Raw genomic sequence first — 23094 nt, forward strand, 5'->3', positions numbered from 1 at the left:
AAGCTCAACCCCTTCATGATTTACTCTTCAAAGTGTCAGCTTTTAAAGACCATTTCTAAATTCAAATTCAAATCAAATGTTATTTGTCACAAGCTTTGTAAACAACAGGTGTAGACTAACAGTGAAATGCTTCCCTACAGGCTCATCCTAACAATGCAAAGAGAAAGAAAATAGAGAAATAATAGAAAAGTAAAACATGTAATAATAAAAGTAATAATAAATACACAATGAGTAACGATAACTTGGCTGTATACACGGGTACCAGTACCGAGTCGATGTGCAGAAGTACGAGGTAATTGAGGTAGATACTCTAGGCTCTGTAGCCACTTCTAGCTCGCTAGCAATTCTCCTAAAAATGTACGGGAAACCAGTCTACTAAAGTGCTGACTGAGATACATTTGAGTGCAAACAATTCCAAGTTGAACAACTACACAGTGAAAACAGTTTGATGAAGCTTCTGTGTTGTGTAAGAGGTCCACTGCAAAATGGCTTTAAGGAGAAGAAAATAATTGACAGCTGAGTGTGTTTTTCTTATGCAAAAATAACACTGGGAACCCTTTCATCTTGGCCTGTCAATCCACTGCGAGGTTTGTGAAGCATCAGCCACTCTCTTTTAATATGAGATCAACGCATTGTTCATTTTAATAATATTTTTTCTAGTTTAAATTTTAATTCCACACTCATACATTAATACTGTGGAAAATGTCCATCTCCGTGTCCTCCAGTAGATTGGGTTAAGATTTAGTTCTCAAGCCTCGCTTATTTTATTATCTATACTTTATATCCTACTGTATCAGGCTATTACTATGCGTGATATCTCTTCTATACTGTGTATGTGACAAATAAAATGATTTGATATGAGTGAGAGGATAGAGGAACCAACTCATTATTTACTGTACTCTGTAAAAGAGCAGTAACTGGACTTGGCGTGGAAGTTGATGTGATGATATTTGTCTTCACACGCTCCATGCCCACTTCTGCATCGCTGCTTTGATGTACTGGGCTTTAGAAAACCCCCGCTGACTTTTTTGCTTCTAATTGTACTTGCAGGGTATGTTTGTGTGTGTGTTTGTGTGTGTGTGTGTGTTTGTGTCTTATCCACTGATTTATTTATATCCTGATGCCACTGTCATATCCCAGCAGGCCACAACAGCGAGTCATTGTCACTGTTAAATAAGGCTGGAATACAGTCTTAAAGGGGCAATCTGCAGTTACTACATCACTTTTCGGACTTGTGAATTAATTATATGTACCCCTTGATTCTTGAAGAATAGAACTTATAATTGACTCATGAGCTCAGTTCAACTGTTGTACCCCATCAGAACTCAAAATATAAGTGTTTGCATCCAAAGTTCTGTCTTTGAATTTTGAGAGAGTTTCTTTAGCCCCATCCCTCAGCTTTTTACCAGAACAGGGGAGATGCTTTGTTATTGTTTTGATTGTTGATTGTCGCTTAATTTTTTAAAACTTTATTTAACTAAGCAAGTCAGTTAAGAACAAATTCTAATTTACAATGACGGCCTATCCTTTCCAAATCCTAACCCCAACAACGCTGGGCCAATTGTGCGTCGCATTATGGGACTCCCAATCACAGCCAGTTGTGATACAGCCTGGAATCGAACCAGGGTCTGTAGTGACACCTCTAGCACTGAGATGCAATGCCGCTGCGCCACTGTTTTTCCTGTGTTTTGTATCAGCTGATGAAACTAACAGTGATAAAGTGTACTGTAAACATTTTGTCAGTGTTATTTCCTGACAGTTGCTGGTTGAAAATATAATCTACACAGGACTTTCCAATCAATAGGTTGGTTTTCATGGGTGGGAGTTTCGGCTTTCCATGGTGACATCTCCACGCTGTAAATTGATTAATGGACCCATAGCAAAGAGACTTCCAAGCTTCTCTGCCTATAACAGCTAGTTTCCATTCTCCCGAGACTAAAGGATGATAAATTTGAATTTATTCAAACGTCAATTTCCATTAATACACAGCTAAGCATAATTAACACCCCGTCGAGGTTGCTGTTGTTGCAACTATATTGGACATTCATCAAATTTAAAGCATAAAGTTGAGGGTTTTCATTGTTAACTGCATTTCACACACACACACACACACACACACACACACACACACACACACACACACACACACACACACACACACACACACACACACACACACACACACACACACACACACACACACACACACACACACACACACACACACACACACACACACACACACACAGAGATGTACAGATCCATTGTCATGCAGTGTGCCATTGTCCTTTTGCTGTTTGTCTCTGTTGTTGGGGAAACACCTGAAGATTGCCATGTCAGAGCGGTGATTTCACGTAGAGTGTGCGCTGGCACATCACATAAGGGTTAATATTGCTCCACATGGCCTCCGGAGCCTGAAAAGCAAAACAAACGAGTCATTGCTCAGATATGTGTTAATAATAACTGACCGTCTATGAGGGCCTGGGCAGTTTGAATGGATACTGGTTTATTTTTAAAACTATTCTGCTAGAACTAGAAGGTTATGCCAGTTGACGCTGAGAGAAAACTGATCAGGTCCATGAAGCTGTTATGTATATAAATGTACTGTGCATGTCTTCCAAAGGATTTGTTATTGGGAAATGCCTATATGGCAAAGTGGTAAAGAGATTAAATTATTAGAGGCCAGTAATTCTGTGTCCTCACATTCCTCTAGTGTAGATGACTATTGCCCTGAAGTGTCTAAAATCAGATAGTGGGCCTTAGAGTCGGTGTCAGCCACCCTTTTCCACACAAGCACACACGTCCCCTTGAATGTCCAAAGGCCCATGTCTGAGTGCTGTGACACAACCATCAGTGGTGTGCGCTAACACACACACACACACACACACACACACACACACACACACACACACACACACACACACACACACACACACACACACACACACACACAATTTGGGGAACTGGACAACGATGGCCCTCTCCCGGCGGCGGGTGTCTCCGGGGGAGTTGGGATATGCAAAAAACACATTTCCATTACACTCTTGTACAAGTGTGTAACAGGACAAATATAATAACCCCCAAATGATTAATTAGCATCACACACAAAGACACATGGTCCACGTGCAGAGACTGAAAGGAATTGTATAATATCTGTATATTACATTTCTACCTGTGATTACAAAAGTACAATGATTCATGTTTTGTTTCAGCTTGAGATTAAGAATCAGTGGTAGACTTTGTAAGTGCATGAAGAGGTCAACTGTACAAAGTCATATGCCTGTTTGTTGAAACTATACTTTCAGTTTCTGTTGATGCTATGTTCCAGTCTTACGTCTGCTAGCACATGATAGCAATAGGAGGAAGAAGTATTGGGAAACTAACTGCAAATAGCAATAAGCTGAACTCTGCCTAGCAGAGACATCTTTGTATTAGCAACTATTAATTATGAGTTTATATATATTAAAGTTAAGGGACATCACCCTGGGTGGGGTGATCCTCAGTAGGGATAAAAAGGGAAAACACCATCTTTTGTACTGAGTGTGTCACTTGCAAATTACTGTAAGTGTAAACTCCGGGTTGCAATCCGGCTTGCAATCCTTATTAAACAAACTAACCTCTGCTCAAAGAAGTTTCCTGTGGTCACTTGTATAAAACATAGGGTGGAATTCCCTTACAATTCTTGGTGATGAGGATGGGATAGATAACGGCAGTCTTCAACTGATTCCAGAGGGACGAGAGGTCAAACATGCACAGGGGTCACCAGTGACAGGGAATTCTCACTCCACATAGAGGTTGGAGCAGATGAAACCTGCCTGAAATCACTGGAGCAAGGGAGACTGTCTACTCTATCCCAAACAAATGTAGGTAAGACCTGGATTCTTTGATCATGGGTTAATGAGCTTAGTTTTAAGAAAATAGAATTGTTCGAGCCCAATTCTAAGAACTAGTCGAGCTAGTAAAATAGAATTAGTCTAGCCTAATTCTGAGCGTCTTGAAGAAGAACATTTATAAAAGATGGTGTCATTAATGTTAAATTGGAAACTGTAACGTTGAGCGTTACCCGATAAGAAAACTTATTGTGAGATAGTGGTTTGAAAGTGTAAAAGGGGCTGTTATAGTACTCATCAGACATATACTGGGAAAGTGATAAAAGTGCATTTGGGAGAAGATATACTTTGCAGTTCTTTCCCTTTTGGGGGAAAAAGAGCTCGGGATTATTATTACAACGATCAGGTTTAATTAAGATCAGTTTTTTCTTTCCATTTGTGAGCATATGTAAAACGATTGCTTGTTTGTACTGTAACTTGTTATACTGTAAATAATTATCCATTATACTGATCAATATCGTTTTTCTCTATTTTACAGAGGGAAAAAAAAGAAAACCGGTCGTTCCTGAGGACACCGGACCGAACCGATCCATGATGAGACTATAGGGAGAGTGGGCAACAAGTGAGATCCCACTGTGGCACAAGGAAGGTGGTTTTCCACTAGGAGGGACATTGAGCATGAAGAAAGTGGAAGAAATACAACGGAGACTTGAGAACTATAAAAGACTAAATTAAAAGGGAAAGCCAAGAGTGAACTGGGGATATTTAGAAAAAGGGAAGTGCACGGAGCTGTGTGTATGAACTGTGCGGGATGGGAGTACAAAGAGCCAGATGAGGTCTGGGAACACATAAATCTTGCCGAAAGACAACTCTCAGATATAAAAGAAAAGGAGAAGACAAAGAAAGACACCAAACTACAGATGGCCCAGCTGGTTTTCTAATCCCCACATCCACAACCATATGCAACCAGAGGGCCGCCAAGAGCGAAAGGATCAGGTCACCCGCGGAGTGGTGGTGGAGAACGAGCCCGGGGAAGAGGCCATGGAAGAGGAAACTCAAAGACTTTCATCTGCTATACCTACAATCAACCTGGCCATACTTCCCGCTTCTGTCCCCAGAAAGGCTCCTTTGTATTCTGCCAACCTGGTCATTCTCAGAGAGCCCAAACGGCCAGAACCAACAGATCGTGGACCCTGGCTGACTGCCCCTCCACACACAGCGGCGCACAACCCAGGGTTCTGACGAGGTGAAGGAGAAGAGGAAGTTGAGACAAAGACAGAAGATAGTGCTAATCTAGTGCCACAGTTGGTGAAACTGGTCTCCTCTTCTCATCAGTCGCTCATGGTGCAAGTTCAGATAGAAGGTAAGTTGATTGAATTTCTATGCGATACGGGGGCAAAAATATCAGTTATTAATGCAAAATCATACCCAGACCCTCTGTCTGAAGCTCCTGTCATTTTGGTTGGGGCATCGGGAGTGCCCATGACTGACCACATAACTAAACCACTCATGACGAAGTTGGGAGACATTACTTTACCGCACACTTTCCTGGCCTCTCCACATTGTCCTAAATATTTGTTGGCCAGAGACCTACTATGCAATTTGGGATTGAGGTTCACTGTGATACTAGTGGAGTGAACATTTCTACTCCTCTGAGTTGTGAACAATTGGTACAGGTCCATTTTGATTCTTTAGATTGGTTATACTCTGACAACTTAGTTGACGGGAGATGACCAAAGATATTGTGAATTTGGCTAAACATTGGTGGGTAACTCGGGGGGGAGTTAAAGAACCCGATGATTTGCATTGTACTGCATATTATTCAAAACACTGCTGAGATGAGGGGTTTGAAATAGACGGGGGTATTGATAAGCCTGATGATTTACAACTCCTTAATATGTATTTAGAGTACATAAAGATTTTGTGGGGATTACTGTGACACTTAGGGTGACTCAGAAAGGGTTTTTCAGAGGAAATGGGGCTGTTCCGCATTTATCTGTAGCTAAAATTGACACTTTGGAATGGAAGGACTTAGGACTAGCTTTAGCCGCTGTTGAGCAGGATGTTGATTGGGTAATGGATCATGATGGGAACAGAGTGTCGCCATCATTACAAATTGCTGTCATGACGTTGCCCTCTTTGGGTATAGAAAGCCCCATCCCCTTCTCCCTGCCTCCCCCTTGCCTCCTTCAACTAGGCTGCTGTGTTCAGAGAGAGGTCGTAAATTCCTGAGAAGACCCTGCCACATGGCCACATAGTATAAGAGGCAGAGTAAATTTTCAATGAGCACAAAGGAATTTTTTCCACCTCACAGAACTTGACGTACGAACAACTTTCATGTTCTGGAGAAAGTATAAAAGATCGGTGAGGAATCCAGCTAAGAACTGGTCCGTTTGTTACAACTTGGGGAATCTCATGGGAGACGGTGTGGCCACATTACTATAACGCTGGGTGCCCCAACTTCCTAGTTAATTACAGTTACACGATTAATCAGTTGATCGCGTAATACTAATTACAGAGAATCTTTGATAAACTATAAGTCTTCAATTTAATGATAGTAAAGACACGATATTGTTGAAATAATGTGTTTATTTTATGTAACCCCTGTAGTGAGAACCGCAACTCCAATAGAGCCAGTATTGGAAATAGAGGACGTTTTTTTCTCTTAGGTACTACTTTTAGACCATTGCGAGCACAGTATCCCTTGAGCAAACAAGCCCAAGAGGGTATTGCTCCAGTACATGCGGCTTTGGTTAAGAGGGGAGCAATTGTTCCATGTCCTGATACACCCTGTAACCCACCCATTCTTCCTGTAAGAAAAGGGAATGGAGATTGGAGATTTGTACAAGACCTGCGGGGTGGTAATCCCCCAAGGTTTTGTTTTGCCACCCGCCTCATTTTCGGCAGCTTTATCTGAAGATTTAGAGGGTTTTGTGATGCCCCAGGGTATCACTCTGATTCGGTATGTGGATGATCTGTTGCTCTGCTCTCCATCGAAGGCTGCATGTGAGGTCGATATTGTCGCGTTATTGAACTTCCTGGCTGAAAATGGTCACAAGGTGTCTAAATCAAAATTGTGGTGTATTAGACAATCCGTAAAGTATTTGGGTCACAATGTCACTCCTGAAGGGAGAAAATTGGGTACTGAGAGAGTGGAACCTGTATTGGCCAGTGCCTAAACCTCTTACCAAACAACACATTATGTTATTACTGGGGATGGCTGGCTACTGCAGAGCCTGGATGCCTGACTATGGTGAAACAGTCGCTCCCCTTCAAGCATCACCAAATGACCGCACAGGATCCTATTATTTGGAGTGAGGATGACGAATCAGCCATAGTTGCTCTAAACCAAAGGATGACTATTTAACCATGTCTGGATTTGCCATACCATTCCAAACTTTTTAATTTGATTGTGGGTGAGAAAGGAAAAGCTAAATGAATTAATGAAAGAAATGAACCTGTCCTTGGTGCAATGCTTGCCTCTGGCTCTGAAGTACGTGAGAGGAAGGACCTCTGACGGGAATGGCCCCACATGAGGTACTTATAGGTCGACCTATGATAATGACTAACACTACTTTTCCGCAGAACAGAATAACGATGATGGGCTGTGAGGAGAAATGGTAAGGTATTGTCAAGCACTTAACAGGGTTTTGAAGACTATATTCCCTCAGGTAAAGGCGCCCTACCTGTCCCGAAGGAGGGACCTCTGCATGACGTGCAACCAGGTAACTGGGTGGTGATAAAGGACATGAAAAGAAAGAACTGGCACCAACCACGGTGGAACGGACCATTCCAGGTGTTTCTGGTGACATCCACCGCTCTCAAAGTAGCTGAAAGAGGAACCTGGACACACGCATCTCACTGCAGGAAGATCGCTGACCCAACATAAACATGAAATGGTTTACACTGACCTTGCTGGTATTTTGAACTTTCACCATAGCTAAGAAATAGAATAAAAGAATAAAGGTTTCATAGACTCTGTTAATAAAGTACCTGATGAATTACACAGTGGCTGTGTGATATGGGGCAGCTTTGTTCCAAAGGGGAAGGGGGGAGACTGTTGGGTAACGGTCAACCTATTCCAGATGAAAATAGCTCTACAGAACATCCTGGGGAAGCTCATCAGATCTAAAAAGGCACAACAAACTCTGACTTTAGTGTTGTCTGACATACAGGAAATACGAATGAAAATGCCATCAACATTGTTGGAAGGATATATGACTATATGACCACCTCTTCAAGGAATACCTAGGATAGGGTAAGTAAGGGTAAGTAATCCTTCTCACCCCCCCAAAAAAAAAAGATTTAGATGCAAGTGGCTGTTCCACTGGATGTCATAAGGTGTATGCACCAATTTGTAAGTCGCTCTGGATAAGAGCGTCTGCTAAATGACTTAAATGTAAATGTAAAATATATGACTATGGTTGAGTGCCATGCTATTCAGCGACAATGGACCTCTAATGAACTCTTTACAGATATGAGAGAGATATTGCTTTAATAATGCTGTGTGTTATGATTAAACTAACGTGTAAAATTTATTTTTCTACCATTACCACAACCATCATGGTTTGAGTACAGGATATTGATTGCCATTTGGGGAAAGGTTTAGATCAGGAAATTACCCTTTAGAATAATGACGAATGGATTCAGTTTACGGTACAGGACAAGAAGGAGAGATCGGTTATAAGCTATTTAGTCATTGTTAGCCACTGCTAGCGGCCTTTACCTTCTGCACAGATACCAGCCTTATTTTTTTTGCCAGCTGTGACGACCCCCCCACTCTGTCTGCCGTATTCTCTCTGTTATTTCCTTATTAGGATGCTGGTGGGCGGAGTTGGGAGGGTCGTCAGCTACATGGGAAACACCTGGGCCCGGTGTCTCCCAGGATAAATACACCACTTCCCCATTCATGGAGAAGACTCTCTCCATGCAGACACCTTTGTAGATTGTGTTGTGGTTCTTGGTGGCCTTTTGTTTGTTTGCTTTGTTTGTTTGCTTTGGCACCTTTCAACACCCTGCATTATCACATTCATTTGCCCTCCAAATACACCTCCGCTGGTTTCAATCAGGATCTCAGTGATCACTGCCTCATTGCCTGTATCCGCTATGGGTCCACGGTCAAACGACCACCCCTCATCACTGTCAAACGCTCCCTAAAACACCTTTGCGAGTGTCGTGGTGAATCTTAACAAAATGTAACACTTACAAGAACTTGTGAATTCAATATAGACTTTTAATACAAACATATCAGAAGCCTAGATGGTCTGCGGAACACACCCTTGTCCAGAGCACTGGCTCTGATTTATACACATACAACATATGAGTCCATTCCACATGCAAATGAAGTTACTTCCCTCAGTCCATCTGCCACCATTATATCCCAATCTGTGCATCCTGCTTGTTCAGCTTGCTAACGCCCATATCCGCTTTCAGTTAAGTTATAATGGTGACAGGACCTCGATGTCCCAAAAATTATACATGCCTACTATGTGTCTCTTCTGACATTCCTTCAGCATCTTCATGTCCTAAAAATATATGGCCTATGTCTATAGTCCATCAGTTGGTCATTTGGCTGACCCCCTCCTTTGTATGTCCCTCTGACCTTGGTTTGTCCAGCTGTCCTAAGCTCTCATGGCCTTACTCTGGCCTCCTGTCCTATACAATAGACAATTCATTTTACCAGAATGGCAAATGCACTCTAAGTGTATCTTTCTCTTGTGTTACAGTATTATGTTCCTCCCTATATGTACATCTTTCTCCCACACGAGCAGGCCTTTCTAATGGACCTGGCCCGGGTATCCTGGAAGGATATTGACCTCATCCCGTCAGTTGAGGATGCCTGGTCATTCTTTAAAAGTAATTTCCTCACCATCTTAGATAAGCATGCCCGTTCAAAAAATGCAGAACTAAGAACAGATAAAGCTCTTGGTTCACTCCAGACCTGACTGCCCTTGACCAGCACAAAAACATCCTGTGGCGGACTGCAATAGCATCGAGTAATCCCCGCGATATGCAACTGTTCAGGGAAGTCAGTAACCAATACACACAGTCAGTCAGGAACGCAAAGGCTAGCTTTTTCAAAAAGAAATTTGCATCCTGTAGCTCTAACTCCAAAAGTTTTGGGACACTGTAAAGTCCATGGAGAACAAGAGCAGCTGCCCCCTGCACTGAGGCTAGTTAACACGGTCACCACTGATAAATCCATGATAATCAAACATTTCAATTAGCATTTCTCAATGGCTGGCCATGCCTTCCTCCTGGCAACTCTAACCCCGGCCAACAGCCCCCCCACCCCGCAGCTAAGCCAAGCCTCCCCAGCTTCTCCTTCACCCAAATCCAGACAGCAGATGTTCTGAAAGAGCTGCAAAACCTGGATCCGTACAAGTCAGCTGGGCTAGACAATCTGGATCCTCTCTTTCTAAAACTATCCGCCGACATTGCAACCCCTATTACCAGTTTGTTCAACCTCTTTTTCGTATCGTCTGAGATCCCTAAAGATTTGAAAGCTGCCACGGTCTGCCCCAGCCGCAAACTCAGACTCTCTTCAAAGGGGGTGAAGCCCTAGACCCAAACTGTTAAGGACCTATATCCATCCTGCCCTGCCTATCTAAAGTCTTCGTAAGCCAAGTTAATAAACAGATTACTGACCATTTCGAATCCCACCGTACCTTCTCTGCTGTGCAATCCGGTTTCCGAGCCGAGTTCAGTGTGTCAAATCGGAGGACCTGTTGTCCGGACCTCTGTCAGTCTCCATGGGTGTACCACAGGGTTCAATTCTCGGGCCGACAGTTTTCTCTGTGTCTATCAATGATGTCACTCTTGCTGCGGGCGATTCCCTGATCCACCTCTACGCAGGCGACACCATTCTGTATTCTTCTGGCCCTTCCTTGGACACTGTGCTAAATAACTTCCAAACGACCTTCAATGCCATACAACACTCCTTCCGTGGCCTCCAGCTGCTCTTAAACGCTAGTAAATGCATGCTTTTCAACCGTTTGCTGCCCGCTCCCGCCCAGCATCACCACCCTGGACGGTTCCGACCTAGAATATGTGGACAACTTTAAATACTTAGGTGTCTGGTTAGACTGTAAACTCTCCTTCCAGACTCATATTAAACATATTAGAATCCAAAATCAAATCTAGAATCGGCTTTCTATTTCGCATTAACCTCTTAGCGTCCCCTGAGACGTCTGCGTCCCATCCAGCCATCAGGAAATGCAAATGCAGTACGCCAAATGCTAATAGCACTCGTTAAAACTCAAACGTTAATTAAAACACACATGCAGGGTACTGAATTAAAGCTACACTCGTTGTGAATCTAGTCAACAAGTCAGATTTTTTAAATGCTTTTAGGCGAAAGCATGAGAAGCTATTATATGATAGCATGCAACACCCCGAAATACCTGAAGGGGACCTAAAACAAAAGAATTAGCATAGCCGGCGCTACACAAAACGCAGAAATAATACATAAAAAATTAATTACCTTTGACGAGCTTCTTTGTTGGCACTCCTATATGTCCCATAAACATCACTATTGGGTCTTTTTTTTTCGATTAAATCCTTTCCATATATACCCAAAATATCCATCTATGAAAACTGTGTGATCCAGAAAAAAACAGTTTCAAAACGCAACGTCATTTTTTAAAATTAAAACAGTTGCCTATAAACTTTCACAAAACACTTCAAAATGCTTTTGTAATCCAACTTTAGGTATTAGTAAACGCTAATAATCTATCAAATTGATCACGGGGCGATATGTGTATTCAATAGCTCCACGTCTTCAAATCATGGTCGGAAATCTCTCTTCCAAAACATCCTGTTATACACCGGATGGTATGGGGTCTCTCTTCTTCGTTTGACCAAGAAACAACCTCCAGGCAATTGCCAAGACTGGCGACATCGTGTGGAAGCTGTAGGACTTGTAATCTCGGCCCATCTAATTTGCTGTGCCATAGACAATACATGCAAGTGGCGCATTGATCTTTTTTCCACTTTTTTGGTGACCCCCATCCACATCAATGGGGCTGTAGTGGAGCGGGTCAAGAGCTTCATGTTCTTAGGTGTCCACATCAATAAGGAATCACAATTGTCCACACACACCAACACGGTTGTGAAGAGGGCACAACAACGCCTCTTCCCCCTCAACAACGCCTTTCCCCCCGTTGGAAGGCTGCTGGGGAGGCAGGTAACCTAGTGGTTAGAGCATTGGGCCAGTGATCAGTTTTCCTTGGGCTTTTTGATGAAACACGTTATTTTATAGTCACAGCCGTGATTTAACCAGTTTTAGAAACGTGAGAGTGTTTTCTATCCACACATACTAATCATATGCATATACTATATTCCTGGCATGAGTAGCAGGGAAATGTTGAAATGTTGCACGATTTTTAACAGAATTTTCGGAAAGGTTGGCCTAAACACACACACACGCAAGAATACATACAAAATCTGCTTTTTAACAAATATAAGTCCGCTCACACATAAATATATGTACACATACAAAGACACACAAACAGTTTAAAGCACATTTCCTACGGGTGGTAAAGTGCTACCAGATGGATCATCTTAAAATATATAACTTGAAAAAGAACAATACAAACAAAATAAAAAGATGACAAAATAATTTTCCAAAAAGCCTGGACTTGATCTGCCCACGTGGGCTTTCATTAGTTGCCTTAGTATTGTCAATGCTGAACTATCTCATCCACAAAACAAGACCACAAGAAAGGCATGGGTAAAGCTCCTCTCTTGCTCCTCTCCTCTCTCTCTCTCTCTCTCTCTCTCTCCTTCCACCCCTGAAGTGGGGCTTTAAAATACCCAGTGACCCTTGAACAACCTTGCAGAATCCCACTGCATGGGATAGGCTAGATGGTGGTGGTGCTATGAATACTTTCAGGCTCAGACGCTCGCCCCTGCTGTGGATGGGAAAACGCTGGGCTTTGGCTAAGCTTTTGGCAGAGGGTTTCAATATCCGGTCGCACACTCTGGTCTCGACCCCTAGAGCAGAACACCTGGATGGAGAGAGGGAGAATACGTTTTTCTTCATAATTTATGAAGTGTGTGTGGGTGTGCTATGCATAATGTAATGTAGGTCTATTTTGGAATCAATTATTTTGGGACTTCCGGGTTGACTAAAGGTAATTTAAAAATGTATGGACCTACAGTCAATGCACATAAACTCTATGCTGTTACTCACCACCACAGACCTGTTTGGAATGAATCATGAATGAATGTATAGCCTTTAAGAGATAATTGAAAACTCTGCACAGCTCTATGAAGACATGCAAGTGGTGTGATACAGCCTCCAAGGTTTCTAGCTGAAAATAAACCAGGATAGTCATATATTCCTTGAACAGTACAACGTTTATTATCCACTTTTCCACAGCTATTGCCATAGAACACAATATTAACGCACTCATTAACCAGTAAAAATGTATTCACCGGGAAAAAAACCTGTTGTCTATACCCTGTTCTAATTCTAGAATGCCAATGGTATGCCTGATTTTCTAAAATGAGTTACAAGAAATCAAAACTGAAATAAAACATTAATAATAATAAAAACACCACCAATCTGAATGGACGCTTTTCTCATAGGAGGGCAAAAGGGCAGGTGCAGAGACACCTCTGTCTCAGCATTAGCCCAAGATGTAACCGAGAGACAGAAAAACAGCTTCTATCTCAAAGCCATCAGACTGTTAAATACCCATCACTAGCACAGAGAGGCTGCTGCCTACATACAGACTTGAAATCATTGGTCACTTTAATAAATGGAACACTCGTCACTTTAATAATGTCACTTTAATAATGTTTACATATCTTGCATTACTCATCTCTGTATTCTATTCTATACTATCTATTGCATCTTAGCCTATGCCGCTCTGAAATTGCTCTTCCATATATTTATATACTCTTATTCCATTCCTTTACTTAGATGTGTGTGTATTAAGTATTTCTTGTGAAGTGGTTATTTATGACTTTTTAGATATTGCTGCACTGACGGAACTATAAGCACAAGCATTTCACTACACTCGCAATACCATCTGCTAAACACGTGTATGTGACCAATAACATTTGATTTGATGTACTCTTAAGGACACTAACGACACAGTTACTCCTTAAGGTCCATATGTTATTTTCAGAGGTAGACTGGATCTGGCAGCCATAACAGCCAAATACTCAATCTAAATGTGAATAGTTTCTAAGTTGCGTTATTGTTCTAGAAACATAAATCACTTTACTTTCATATCACAAATGCAAAATACACACTTACTGTACCACTCTTTTAAAACCGGCTTTGTCACAGTTGCAGCCGACAATATTTTTCAAGGACAACACATTTCTGGCAGCCTTCCTCCATTACACACAGGTGTTCGGAGCATGCCCGATAGCCAATTAGCGCAGATAGTCGCTCCTTCTTCCGTCTGTCATCTGTAGACATGCGCTGTAAAATTGAGATATGGCCGTGTGGGAACACTAAACCTAACCCTATAAAGGTGTATATCCATTTAACGTTTTGTTTTTTGATAATTGTTTCTTATGAAAAACAGTACAGAGTGTGATGTGTGCTTAGTTCTGCCCTATACTCCCTGTTCACCCATGACTGCACACGACTCCAACACCATCATTAAGTTTGCCGACCACACAACGCTGATGAGACAGCCTATAGGGAGGAGGACAGAGACCTGGCAGTGTGGTGCCATGACACCAACCTCTTTCTCAACGTCAGCAAGACAAAGGAGTTGATGGTGGACTACAGGAAACGGAGGGCCGAGCACACCCCCATCCACATCAATGGGGCTGTAGTGGAGCGGGTCAAGAGCTTCATGTTCTTAGGTGTCCACATCAATAAGGAATCACAATTGTCCACACACACCAACACGGTTGTGAAGAGGGCACAACAACGCCTCTTCCCCCTCAACAACGCCTTTCCCCCCGTTGGAAGGCTGCTGGGGAGGCAGGTAACCTAGTGGTTAGAGCATTGGGCCAGTGATCAGTTTTCCTTGGGCTTTTTGATGAAACACGTTATTTTATAGTCACAGCCGTGATTTAACCAGTTTTAGAAACGTGAGAGTGTTTTCTATCCACACATACTAATCATATGCATATACTATATTCCTGGCATGAGTAGCAGGGAAATGTTGAAATGTTGCACGATTTTTAACAGAATTTTCGGAAAAGTTGGCCTAAACACACACACACGCAAGAATACATACAAAATCTGCTTTTTAACAAATATACGTCCGCTCACACATAAATATATGTACACATACAAAGACACACAAACAGTTTAAAGCACATTTCCTACGGGTGGTAAAGTGCTACCAGATGGATCATCTTAAAATATATAACTTGAAAAAGAACAATACAAACAGGGCTCCGGGCAGCCGAGCGGAAATGGAGGAAAACTCGCCTCCCTGCGGACCTGGCATCCTTTCACTCCCTCCTCTCTACATTTTCCTCCTCTGTCTCTGCTGCTAAAGCCACTTTCTACCATTCTAAATTCCAAGCATCTGCCTCTAACCCTAGGAAGCTCTTTGCCACCTTCTCCTCCCTCCTGAATCCTCCCCCCTCCTCCTCCCTCTCTGCAGATGACTTCGTCAACCATTTTGAAAAGAAGGTCGATGACATCCGATCCTCGTTTGCTAAGTCAAACGACACTGCTGGTTCTGCCCACACTGCCCTACCCTATGCTCTGACCTCTTTCTCCCCTCTCTCTCCAGATGAAATCTCGCGTCTTGTGACGGCCGGCCGCCCAACAACCTGCCCGCTTGACCCTATCCCCTCCTCTCTTCTCCAGACCATTTCCGGAGACCTTCTCCCTTACCTCACCTCGCTCATCAACTCATCCCTGACCGCTGGCTACGTCCCTCCCGTCTTCAAGAGAGCGAGAGTTGCACCCCTTCTGAAAAAACCTACACTCGATCCCTCCGATGTCAACAACTACAGACCAGTATCCCTTCTCTCTTTTCTCTCCAAAACTCTTGAGCGTGCCGTCCTTGGCCAGCTCTACCGCTATCTCTCTCAGAATGACCTTCTTGATCCAAATCAGTCAGGTTTCAAGACTAGTCATTCAACTGAGACTGCTCTTCTCTGTATCACGGAGGCGCTCCGCACTGCTAAAGCTAACTCTCTCTCCTCTGCTCTCATCCTTCTAGACCTATCGGCTGCCTTCGATACTGTGAACCATCAGATCCTCCTCTCCACCCTCTCCGAGTTGGGCATCTCCGGCGCGGCCCACGCTTGGATTGCGTCCTACCTGACAGGTCGCTCCTACCAGGTGGCGTGGCGAGAATCTGTCTCCTCACCACGCGCTCTCACCACTGGTGTCCCCCAGGGCTCTGTTCTAGGCCCTCTCTTATTCTCGCTATACACCAAGTCACTTGGCTCTGTCATAACCTCACATGGTCTCTCCTATCATTGCTATGCAGACGACACACAATTAATCTTCTCCTTTCCCCCTTCTGATGACCAGGTGGCGAATCGCATCTCTGCATGTCTGGCAGACATATCAGTGTGGATGACGGATCACCACCTCAAGCTGAACCTCAGCAAGACGGAGCTCCTCTTCCTCCCGGGGAAGGACTGCCCGTTCCATGATCTCGCCATCACGGTTGACAACTCCATTGTGTCCTCCTCCCAGAGCGCTAAGAACCTTGGCGTGATCCTGGACAACACCCTGACGTTCTCAACTAACATCAAGGCGGTGTCCCGTTCCTGTAGGTTCATGCTCTACAACATCCGCAGAGTACGACCCTGCCTCACACAGGAAGCGGCGCAGGTCCTAATCCAGGCACTTGTCATCTCCCGTCTTGATTACTGCAACTCGCTGTTGGCTGGGCTCCCTGCCTGTGCCATTAAACCCCTACAACTCATCCAGAACGCCGCAGCCCGTCTGGTGTTCAACCTTCCCAAGTTCTCTCACGTCACCCCGCTCCTCCGCTCTCTCCACTGGCTTCCAGTTGAAGCTCGCATCCGCTACAAGACCATGGTGCTCGCCTACGGAGCTGTGAGGGGAACGGCACCTCAGTACCTCCAGGCTCTGATCAGGCCCTACACCCAAACAAGGGCACTGCGTTCATCCACCTCTGGCCTGCTCGCCTCCCTACCACTGAGGAAGTACAGTTCCCGCTCAGCCCAGTCAAAACTGTTCGCTGCTCTGGCCCCCCAATGGTGGAACAAACTCCCTCACGACGCCAGGACAGCGGAGTCAATCACCACCTTCCGGAGACACCTGAAACCCCACCTCTTCAAGGAATACCTAGGATAGGGTAAGTAAGGGTAAGTAATCCTTCTCACCCCCCTTCTCACCCCCCCAACAAGATTTAGATGCAAGTGGCTGTTCCACTGGTTGTCATAAGGTGTATGCACCAATTTGTAAGTCGCTCTGGATAAGAGCGTCTGCTAAATGACTTAAATGTAAATGTAATAATGGAAGGCTGCTGGGGAGGCAGGTAACCTAGTGGTTAGAGCATTGGGCCAGTAACCGAAAGGTTGCTAGATTGAATCCCGAGCTGACAAGGTAACAATATGTCATTCTGCCCCTGAACAAGGCAGTTAACTCACTGTTCCTAGACCATCATGGTCAATAAGAATTTGTTCTAATTAAATATTTGTTTTTTAAAAGTACCCTGAAAAGATTCAGGGTGGGCCCTCAGTCTCATAAAGTTTTACAGCTGCACCAGGGCGTACAGCCCAGTATATCGCTGCCTGCTATCCCGGACCTCTATACCAGGCGGTGTCATAGGAAGGCCCTAAAAATTGTCGAAGACTCCCAAGTCATAGACTGTTCTCTCTGCTACCACACGGCAAGCGGTACCAATTCAACAAGTCTGGAACCAACAGGACCTGAACAGCTTCTACTCCAAAGCCATAAGACTGCTAAATAGTTAGTTAAGTAGTTAACCAATAGCTACCCGGACTCTTTTTGCACTAACTGTTTTGACTCACATACGCTGCTGTTACTGCTTATTATCTAGCCTGTTACCTAGTCACTTTATCCCTATATGTACTATACATATCTACCTCAACTATCTCGCAACCCTGCACATTGTCTCAGTACTGGAACCCTGTGTATATAGTAAAGTTATTGTTACTCATTGTGTTATTATTTTAAAATGTTTTATTATTTATATATTTTTTGTCTTTGCATTGTTGGGAAGGGTCCATAAGTAAGCATTTCTCTGTTAGTCTAAACCTGTTGTTTACAAAACATACGACAAATAGAAATTGTACTTTATTTTGAGCATTGTGGCTCTTAAAACACCCTGTACAGAAGACTCCTTCATCTGATACACATGAAACTGAGAGTCCTGAACTGTGCACGTGCCTGGCACTATATAAAAATACAAAATATTAATGCTCTCCAACTGATACATGTTGAGAAATAATAGCAACAAAGGCACTGGAAAAACATTTAAGTTGGCTTTAGGCGCACTAGAGGGCATTAGATAGCATGGTCCCAAGTGGCGCAGCGGTCTAATGTACTGCATGTACTGTTAGAGGCGTCACTATAGAGCCTGATTCGATCACAACTGTCCATGATTGGGAGTCCCATAGGGCGGCGCACAATAAGCCCAGTGTCATCCAGGTTAGGGTTTGGCTGGGGTAGGCTGTCATTGTAAATAACAATTTGTTCTTAATAACTGACTTGCCTGGTTAAATAAAATATACATTTGTACGGAAGAGATGGTTTTAACTAATGACGACTTTGCTTATGGAAAACCGTATCAAGTGAGTTGAAGGTTTTACGCATAGTCTGGGATCCTTGGGATGTTCCTACCCTATTGAAGTTGAAATGTAAAATGGTTAAGGTAAGGGGTCGGGTAAGGGTTATGGTTAAGGATAGGGTAAGGGTAGAGGTTCAGGTTAGGATTGAAGATAGGGACACACCAAGGAGTCCGGATAGCACTTTTAAGCATGCTCAGTTGATGGATCTCGCGCATTGCGCGAGTGGAAATTTGAAATGTAATTTATGCAACTCCCTCGCATGCTTCTGTTATGTGGAAAGTCGGCATTAAATGTGGAGAATGTTACATTTGCATCTGTTGGCCATCAATTAATAAATTATTAATGAATGTGCTATTGTGTGCTACTGTAGCCTACCATTTGATATAATAAATATGTTGAAATTACGATGACCCTGGAATCATTGCAAATCAATTTGTTTCACTTGTATAGCCTATCTGGAGTTGCCAAATGGATTCAAATCAATTCATATTGTATTTGTCACATGCGCCGAATACAACAAGTGTAGACCTTACAGTGAAATGCTTACATACAAGCCCTTTACCAAAACTGCAGGTTTAAGAAAAATACCTAAAAAATAAAAATAATGAAAAGTAAGAATTAATTAAAGAGCAGCAGTAAAATAACAATAATGAGGTTATATAGAGGCATGGATGGTTGGAGGTTTTGCATTTTGTACTGTAGTTCATTCAATGTAATTGGAGAATCCAGTGGGTTCTAATGGTCTTTAGTCGTAGATTCTAAGATTTGTATTTGATCATGTATATGTTTTTGCTGTTTGTTCTTTGTTATAGGGCCAAAAAGATTGAAGAATTGGTTTACCCATACATCTCTGTTTTGGATAGATAATTATTTATGTTTGTCACGCCCTGACCTTAGAGATCCTTTACATTCTCTATTTGGTAGGTCAGGGTGTACCTAGGGTGGGAAATCTATGTTTTGGTTGGATAGATTTCTCAATTTCTTTCTTAGGTTTCTGCATTCTTCATTAAATCATTTGTCATTGTTGTTCATTTTCTTTGGTTTTCTGTTTGAATTTGTTTTATTTGATAGGGAAGCTGAGAGGTAGAAATATAGTGTTTAGGTTTTCTACTGTCAAGTTTACACCTTCACTATTACAGTGGAACGTTTTGTCCAGGCAGTTGTCTTAAAGGGATTTAAAAAAAAAAAAATGTAGGTTACCACTACTTTCCTCCCGTCTATAACATTTCTTAATATTATTTAGTTCCTTTGGCTTTGATGCCTCATGATTGAGTATTGCTCTGTTCAAGTAGACTGTGATATTGCTGTGATCTGGTTTGACTGTGAATTTTACTGTGTCAGTGGGCTGACTGTGAACGCTCAGAGAGAATCTATGTTGATGTTGAGTGATAAAGTAGTCTAAAATAGTAAAGTAGTCTACAGTACTACTGCCAAGAGATGAGTTATAGGTGTACCTACAATAGGAGTCCCCTCGAAGCCTACCATTGACTATGTACATACCCAGCGTGCAACAGAGCTGCAGGAGTTGTTTTTTTGTTGCTTATGTTGTCATAGTTGTGCCTAAGGGGGCATATGGGGGAGGGAATGCTGCCACCTCCAGATAGGTCTTTCTCCCCCTGTGTGCTGAGGGTGTCAGGTTCTTCTCCAGTTCTGGCATTTAGGTCACCACAGACAAGTACATGTCCCTGGGCCTGGAAATGATTGATTTCCCCCTCCAGGATGGAGAAGCTGTCTTCATTAAAGTATGGGATTTCTAGTGGGGGGATATAGGTAGCACACAGGAGGACATTGTTCTCTGTTAAAAGATGATTTCCTTTAGAATTTCTCGCCAAATGTTCCAGTTTTGATTAATTTAATAGAGTCAGTTAGGTCTGCTCTATACCAAATTAGCATTCTCTTTGAATCCCTCCCTCTCTCTCTTGGTCTCGGTCTCTCTTGGTCTCAGTCTCTCTCCCTTTCTCTCTCTCTCATTGGAGTGCATGCTGGGAGTGAGTCGGGAAGCAGGAATGATTGTGGGAGCGACTGGAATTCTTTTCACTCTATTGGGTTTCAATGTCTATAGATATATATACACTACCGGTCAAAAGTTTTAGAACACCAACTCATTCAAGGGTTTTTCTTTATACATTTACATTTACATTTAAGTCATTTAGCAGACGCTCTTATCCAGAGCGACTTACAAATTGGTGCATTCACCTTATGACATCCAGTGGAACAGCCACTTTACAATAGTGCATCTAAATCTTTTAGGGGGGTGAGAAGGATTACTTATCCTATCCTAGGTATTCCTTAAAGAGGTGGGGTTTCAGGTGTCTCCGGAAGGTGGTGATTGACTCCGCTGTCCTGGCGTCGTGAGGGAGTTTGTTCCACCATTGGGGGCCAGAGCAGCGAACAGTTTTGACTGGGCTGAGCGGGAACTGTACTTCCTCAGTGGTAGGGAGGCGTGCAGGCCAGAGGTGGATGAACGCAGTGCCCTTGTTTGGGTGTAGGGCCTGATCAGAGCCTGGAGGTACTGAGGTGCCGTTCCCCTCACAGCTCCGTAGGCAAGCACCATGGTCTTGTAGCGGATGCGAGCTTCAACTGGAAGCCAGTGGAGAGAGCGGAGGAGCGGGGTGACGTGAGAGAACTTGGGAAGGTTGAACACCAGACGGGCTGCGGCGTTCTGGATGAGTTGTAGGGGTTTAATGGCACAGGCAGGGAGCCCAGCCAACAGCGAGTTGCAGTAATCCAGACGGGAGATGACAAGTGCCTGGATTAGGACCTGCGCCGCTTCCTGTGTGAGGCAGGGTCGTACTCTGCAGATGTTGTAGAGCATGAACCTACAGGAACGGGCCACCGCCTTGATGTTAGTTGAGAACGACAGGGTGTTGTCCAGGATCACGCCAAGGTTCTTAGCGCTCTGGGAGGAGGACACAATGGAGTTGTCAACCGTGATGGCGAGATCATGGAACGGGCAGTCCTTCCCGGGAGGAAGAGCAGCTCCGTCTTGCCGAGGTTCAGCTTGAGGTGGTGATCCGTCATCCACACTGATATGTCTGCCAGACATGCAGAGATGCGATTCGCCACCTGGTCATCAGAAGGGGAAAGGAGAAGATTAATTGTGTGTCGTCTGCATAGCAATGATAGGAGAGACCATGTGAGGTTATGACAGAGCCAAGTGACTTGGTGTATAGCGAGAATAGGAGAGGGCCTAGAACAGAGCCCTGGGGGACACCAGTGGTGAGGAGACAGATTCTCCCCACGCCACCTGGTAGGAGCGACCTGTCAGGTAGGACGCAATCCAAGCGTGGGCCGCGCCGGAGATGCCCAACTCGGAGAGGGTGGAGAGGAGGATCTGATGGTTCACAGTATCGAAGGCAGCCGATAGGTCTAGAAGGATGAGAGCAGAGGAGAGAGAGTTAGCTTTAGCAGTGCGGAGCGCCTCCGTGATGCAGAGAAGAGCAGTCTCAGTTGAATGACTAGTCTTGAAACCTGACTGATTTGGATCAAGAAGGTCATTCTGAGAGAGATAGCGGTAGAGCTGGCCAAGGACGGCACATTCAAGAGTTTTGGAGAGAAAAGAAAGAAGGGATACTGGTCTGTAGTTGTTGACATCGGAGGGATCGAGTGTAGGTTTTTTCAGAAGGGGTGCAACTCTCGCTCTCTTGAGGACGGAAGGGACGTAGCCAGCGGTCAGGGATGAGTTGATGAGCGAGGTGAGGTAAGGGAGAAGGTCTCCAGAAATGGTCTGGAGAAGAGAGGAGGGGATAGGGTCAAGCGGGCAGGTTGTTGGGCGGCCGGCCGTCACAAGACGCGAGATTTCATCTGGAGAGAGAGGGGAGAAAGAGGTCAGAGCACAGGGTAGGGCAGTGTGAGCAGAACCAGCGGTGTCGTTTGACTTAGCAAACGAGGATCGGATGTCGTCGACCTTCTTTTCAAAATGGTTGGCGAAGTCATCTGCAGAGAGGGAGGAGGGGGGAGGGGGAGGAGGATTCAGGAGGGAGGAGAAGGTGGCAAAGAGCTTCCTAGGGTTAGAGGCAGATGCTTGGAATTTAGAGTGGTAGAAAGTGGCTTTAGCAGCAGAGACCGAGGAGGAAAATGTAGAGAGGAGGGAGTGAAAGGATGCCAGGTCCGCAAGGAGGCGAGTTTTCCTCCATTTCCGCTCGGCTGCCCGGAGCCCTGTTCTGTGAGCTCGCAATGAGTCGTCGAGCCACGGAGCGGGAGGGGAGGACCGAGCCGGCCTGGAGGATAGGGGACATAGAGAGTCAAAGGATGCAGAAAGGGAGGAGAGGAGGGTTGAGGAGGCAGAATCAGGAGATAGGTTGGAGAAGGTTTGAGCAGAGGGAAGAGATGATAGGATGGAAGAGGAGAGAGTAGCGGGGGAGAGAGAGCGAAGGTTGGGACGGCGCGATACCATCCGAGTAGGGGCAGTGTGGGAAGTGTTGGATGAGAGCGAGAGGGAAAAGGATACAAGGTAGTGGTCGGAGACTTGGAGGGGAGTTGCAATGGGGTTAGTGGAAGAACAGCATCTAGTAAAGATCAGGTCGAGCGTATTGCCTGC

Source organism: Oncorhynchus keta, chromosome 21 (assembly GCF_023373465.1).
Source record: "Oncorhynchus keta strain PuntledgeMale-10-30-2019 chromosome 21, Oket_V2, whole genome shotgun sequence".
Classification (NCBI taxonomy): Eukaryota; Metazoa; Chordata; class Actinopteri; order Salmoniformes; family Salmonidae; genus Oncorhynchus; species Oncorhynchus keta.